Below are 6,459 nucleotides of genomic sequence, written 5' to 3'. Positions count from 1 at the left end.
ATGTAAATAAAGAAAATAATAATAAATAAAAAAGAAAACAAGCTTGGTGATCTGAGTTTAATCCACAGGATGTACGTGGTGGAAAGAAAGAACAGATACCCTCAGGTTGTCCTCTAATTTCTGCTCTGTATGTGTGTGTGTGTGTGTGTGTGTGTGTGTGTGCATGTGTGTGTGTGCACGCGCACATGTGTGTACACAAAACAAATAAACTTAAGAAAAAAATTGTAAAACCATAAAATGACCAGGAATGACAGCATGTGCCTATGACCTCAGCAATCTCAGGCTAAAGGATCAGGATTTGGAGGTCTGCCCACATACCATCATAGGACCCTGCCTTAAAAAGCCATAAGATAAAGAGGGAGAGTAATTCGTTAACATGCATTAAGGTCCTGAGTTCCAACCCTGCCACTCCAGATCAGAACAAAAAACTAATGTGTGTGGTTCCAGGCTCTGGTGACAGGAACAACCCTACTCAGACATCAGTGGGACAGGCTCTTCCGACTTACCATACATAGCCAAGCTCCGAACATGAGAAAGTACAACCCATTACCAGGCCTATCCTTTGGTACCTGTCTGGAAATATCATCACCACCAGCTAGTACAGCTCACATTGCCTATCTAGGGATAACCAGTGTATCTAAGCTCACCATTTACCTTGACACTGCACAGGACAGAAACTTCCAGCAGAAGGAGAAGCTGGAAAGAAAATTGGTCTGGAACTGTGAGTCACCTAGCAGCAGCAGAAGCAGCTGCAGGCCTTCCTCATTCAAAAGGGTGATGGTGGCGAGCCCAGGGGTCAGGGTTGGAAAGGATGCATACTGGGCAAATGCTCCTTTTCCTACACACACACACACACACACACACACACACACACACACACACACACACACACGTGGAAAATAAAGTTTTTAAAAAATCAAAATGAAAAAGGACAAAGAGAGAGAGGTTGGGATAGAAAAGAAGGCTCAGGGTTTCAGGAAAAAAAAACCATTTCATCTCCAGGGACTGCAACATAGAAGGTCCTCAAGAGACATGTTGAGATAATGCACAAATGTGTTTTACCCCAGGCAAAATAGATGTACCCTTAAGCTGCCTTGAGCTTCTTGCTACCTAGTTTATCCATTGACTCAGAATTTTAGATGTGTCTGTCTGCTCAATGGCAGCTTCATTTTGTAACAAATGTTTGGATGAGGGAATTTTTTTTTTTTTTAATTTTTATTTTTCGATGCTTTGTTTTCCTTTGTTACCATTTCTTTTTTGAGACAGGTTTTGCGTAACTCAGGCTACCCTTGAACTCTGTGTATAGTTGAGGGTGACCTTGAGTTCTCTATCCTGCCTCCACCACCCAAGTGATAAGGATTACAGGCCTGCACAGAAACACCCAGCTAATATGGTGCTGAGGATCAAACGCAGACCTCTCTGCATACTAGGCAGGTCCTCTATCAACTGAGCTATGTTACCAGCCCCTACAACACTTTTTAATTATTAATTTTTTACTTTATTTGTAATGACTGCTTTGCCTGTATGTATGTATGTATGTATGTTCACCATGTGCATGTGCTATGTCCTCAGAGTCCAGAAAAGTGTCAGATACCCTGGAACTGGAGTTACAAATGGTTGTGAGCCACCATGTGAATGCATGAGAATCAAACCTGGCTCTTCTGCAAGAATAGCAAGTGCTCTTAGCCACTGAGCAATCTGTGTAGCCTCTGTAACCACACTTTTTAAGAGCTACTTCAGGCAGGATGATTGCTACTTTCCTATGGGGTGAAAATTCCTACTTTTCAGTCCCATAAGGCAGTCAGATTGTCATGCTTGTTCTGTTTGTTTGGAAGTCTCAACTCAGAAAGAGAGGTTTCTGATGTCTATGCTTTCCTTTCCCAGGTGGAGACAGTGAGGCCCAGAGAGGTTAAGTGACTTGCTTAAGGTCACACAGCAAGGTGAGTGCAAAATCAGGGCTGACTTAGGGCTTTGGCAGTCCCCTTACACATCTTACCATTCCATACTGGCAGAAATAACAAATGGCTATCCGCTCGAGCTAGGGTAAAGACCTGCCGCCTGAAACCTGCGCCAAGGCAGACAGAGCTGCTAAGGCTCATCTTCATTTTGATCCTAGTGGCAGTTTTAGAAAAAAAATCCCTTATCTAACAAAACACATTGCCTTTCCAAATGAATGCATTCAAGCCAGGGCCTGCTTAAAGACATTTAATGTTGCCCTTCCAAATTAGAACCTGGGGTGCGGGAATTTCATCCTCCTCCCAAAGATGCCTTGTCACAATAGAAGCATTGTTCTCCTCCCCTGTGCTGTTAGCTTGCCTGCCTCTTCCGTAAGATCTTAGGTATTTGTTTTGTTTTGTTGGTGCTTTTGTAATCAGTCTAGACATGGACCTAACCTGAACCTTCCAGGAGGCAATGCAAACTCCCACTGTGGAATGAGGTAACCTATTCTAGAATGCCTATCAGGGAAGGCTTAGAGAAAGAACACTAGCCTGCATGGGGTCCCCGAACCTAACTGTCCTAGGTGGATGGATCGCTTCATGCAGGAGGCAGGACAGTCTCTGTTTCTGGAGGTTCTTCCCATCGGCATCACATCATCTTGTCTTGGAACTTGAAATGAAGCTGTTGCCACATTCTTTTTCTTAGCTAGGATATTAAATGAAAGGTTTGTGGGTTTGTTTTGTTTTGTTTTGTTTTTGGATGTATCACCGAAACTGGTTTGATACTTCTTGTTTCCACAATTGAGGGGCTGTAGACTTTTCTTTAGCCTACACAATAAAGGCATAGCAGGACAAAATGAAAGTGTGTGTGTGTATGTGTGTGTGTGTGCGTGTGAGAGAGAGAGAGAGAGAGAGAGAGAGAGAGAGAGAGAGAATACTTGAATTTAGTTACAGTATCATGTGATCTCTTGATGCAAATTAGTTTTGTTTTTTGTCCTGTGTGCATGTATGTGCATGCGTGTGCACGTGTGCATGTGTGCACACACGCCCATGCTGTGGCATTCAGCATTCATATGGAAGTCAGGCAACAACTATAAAAAGTTAGTGCTTTCCCTTCACTGTGGGTCTCAGAGATCAAATTTCCATGGTTAGATTTGCACAGCAAGAGTTTCTGCCCACTGAGCCATCTTGCCAGCCCTGTTAGTTCAGCCTTATGTTCTCACCATCTTAGGAGCAGAAGTGTGACTTGGGTTTCACACTTTACACGATGAATGTTTCTTGCTTTCTTTCACTCTAAAGACGTATGATGAATACAAGCAAGGTTTTGCCTCTTCCTGGAAGGCCTCCATAGGTGCGTTCTGCTCTCCAGCCCTCATAGGACCACTTCGGTGATCAGAGATACTTCAGGAGTATTGAAAATTCCAAATTAGAAAATCTCTTTTAGGCTAATAGTCAGTGAGGCCATTTGACCTGGGATCATTCACAGGACTTGGCACTCTTAAGCCCAGTATCACCAATAAGATGTTTAGGAAGGGAGTATCGTATCAATATTCATGTCCAGAGTTATGTCAGATAAGTGGGAAGTGCTCAGTTTGTCTCCAGCAAGCAGTATCCTAGACTCTTACAGATGCTCACCAAGATGGCCAGGCCATGCAGCCCAAATGCAAAACACAGTCAGTCTTCCCACTTCCCAGGAAAAAGCATCAGTGCTGCCTGCCCCTTGCCCGCATTTCACTCTTAAGGACAGGAGGTCATCTTCAAAAGGATGATACGAAGGCAGATGCTGAGAAGCCAGCGCTCCAGTTGCATTTGGTGCTAAGAATCAATGTCTCTTTTGAAGGGAGCATCACAGAAAACTCACAAGTGGCCAAGGCCAAGAGTCTACCTGACCCATGCAGAAACTTGTTCTGAGACTGTCTCCCCTCAGCTCTTGATTCATCTTTCCTGAAGTGGCCTTTGGAAAGCCCCACAGGTCGTCTGGTCCTGACTAAGAAGACAATAGGAACTTAGTGTCCCATCTTCTGTATTTGGGGCTCAAGCAGCTATCTTGGATCCTTTCCAACATCAGCTTTAGTAAGCACTTTTGTTCCATCCTTTGTCTAGTGCATGAGGCAAGGCTAGTAAGAGGGCCATCAGTTACAGTCACTCCATGGAGATATTCAAAACCAATTGATGTCAGCTGTCAAGTGTTAGTCATAATCTAGGCTTTCTCGAGTGCATGTGCCCATCACAATGTCATCAACAATTTAGGGCTGCGTATCAGTTACAGCCCAACAGGACACCAGGAGCAGAATGAACAGTGTCTAATAAGATGTCATGTTTTATGTGGCCAAAATGTGAAGAAAGTTTAGGCTTCCCAAGTGTTGACCAGAACAGCCAAAGCATGAGTTGAGCCAGCCACAGATCTAAGGAAAAGGAGTCTCGTGTTTTCCAAGCGTGGGTTAGTCCCCTCCACTCAATCCTTGTGAAAGCTTTAGTTTGCAAAGACTTTGTTTGTTTGTTCACTTTATATCCCTACTGTTGTCTACCCTCTCCCGGTCCCCCCCCCCCATTCCCTTCCCCACCCCAACATATCAACATCAAGTCTCTATGGGGTTAGGCACATCATCTCCCACTGAGGCCAGACAAGGCAGCCCAGTTCAAACACCATATCGCATGTACAGGCAACATCTTTAGAGATTGTGCCTGTTCCAGTTGTTTGGAACCCACATGAAGACCAAGCTGCACATCTGCTAGATGGAGAAACAGAAGAGAGGGCCAGAGGGCCAGGAGAATGAATGGGAGTTATCAGAGTCAGTGCCATGCATGGGTGCATAAAGGTTCCTGTGAGTCCACGTGTGCTTGCTAGCAGGCAAGCAGCCACGAGCGGTTTCAAGCGCCTTCCACATTCTTCCACCATGAGACTTCTGCCGAAGCTGCGGAGCTTAGTAATTCTCCACAAATCTTCTGGCAGTTTTTATTTGTAATCATTCCAAAACCACTCGACATTCTTACAACTGAGATTTGGGAGAGAAAGTGGAAAGGGGGACCAGCTCACTGATGAAAAGCATGCTGGCTCTCAGGAGCTGAGTTTCCAAGGGAAATGAGATTAATAGCCGGGTGTAGACACTTGACCTTTGCTGATTCCGGCCTAACCCTAGCCCACATAGTTTTTCTATTATTAATCAAGGTGTCTGCCTTGTGGGTGACAGTTGTAAGATTTAGGGTTAGCAAAGGCAGGGATGGGGAAGGTGGCCAGAGCCAGTGCTTAGGATCCAGTCGGAAACTGCCCAGAGCATTGGCAGAGCGTCCTGGGGCGGTCAGTCCAAGGCCCGGATGTTGGCCTTCCTGCTTGGCATGTCCTACTCTGCAAGCTGCATCCAAAAAGAAAGTGACATTCTGCAGAGTCAGAGCAGGTAGGCCCCAGAGGTCAACCAGCCCTGACTCCTCAGCTGACAGGGTAAGAAGAACCTCAGGGTAAAAGAGGAATGTTGGACTGACTCCAGGTGCAGGAGCCTCGGGCCAGAACACCCTTGGCTTCCAGTTCAGAAGAGGACTCAGAAACAGGCTAGACATCTGAAAGGCCAGAATTTAGATCTTGTCCCATTTCAGTATCCCTGGGTTCTTATCACTAACTCCTCTTGTAGCCAGTCCTTCTGACAAGTATTTTGTCAATAAATGCCTTTGTGGGAATCTTTAAATTGCCTGGAAAATGACAGGAAGATAGATCCTAGTGGGCTTAAGGGAGAGTCCATTGGACAGGCATTTCCAGTAAGTCCACAAACTGAATTTTCTGGCAAGAAATGAGATTCACTTCCAGGGCCATAAGGAAGAAGAACTGCATTTGCTCCATTTCTGTGGACTTCTGCCATACCTTAGGCACAGCTTCCTGTCCTGACCCCTGAAGCTACCTTAGCCCCACACTTATCTAGACATGTCTGCTCAGCCTGTAATTATAAGGAAGCAGCGCTGAGCTGCTAATTTAACAAACCATTTTCCAAGAACAACAGCGTATTTGGCACAAAGTAGCATGCTTTTCACTTCTGATTTCATAGTAGAATAAAAAACAGTGTTATCTATCCCCATCAACGGAGTCCTGGACAAAGCCCTTTTCTGAGGGGGAAAAAAAACCCTTTCCTCTAGGAAAGGTTCCCACTTTGAAACAGGAAACAAGGTTGACATAAGTAGTGACTAGAAACTAACTCATTCTCTATAGTAAGAATTAAGTCGTTTCAAACTATAGCTTCAGTAGTGCTGTATAATTGGGACACAAAAACTTGATCTATTGTGTTTGTTTTGACTTTTGTTTTTGTGGCATTGGGAGGCATTGTGTATGTGTGTGTGTGTGTGTTTCTTGTGATTTGTTTTTGTTTCTTTTTTGAGAGCAAGATAGTAAGAGAAGACATAGTTTGATTGGGAGGGGGTAGGGAGAATCTGGGAAGAATTGGGGGAGGGGAGAAAAGAGAATCAAAATCTACTGAACAGGAAAAATTCAAAAAAAGTATTTTCAGAAATCTTGACCAAACCTGGGGCCTTGGTATAC

Source organism: Mus pahari, chromosome X (genome assembly GCF_900095145.1).
Source record: "Mus pahari chromosome X, PAHARI_EIJ_v1.1, whole genome shotgun sequence".
In the NCBI taxonomy this organism is placed as follows: domain Eukaryota; kingdom Metazoa; phylum Chordata; class Mammalia; order Rodentia; family Muridae; genus Mus; species Mus pahari.
This window is presented reverse-complemented; position numbering follows the sequence as displayed.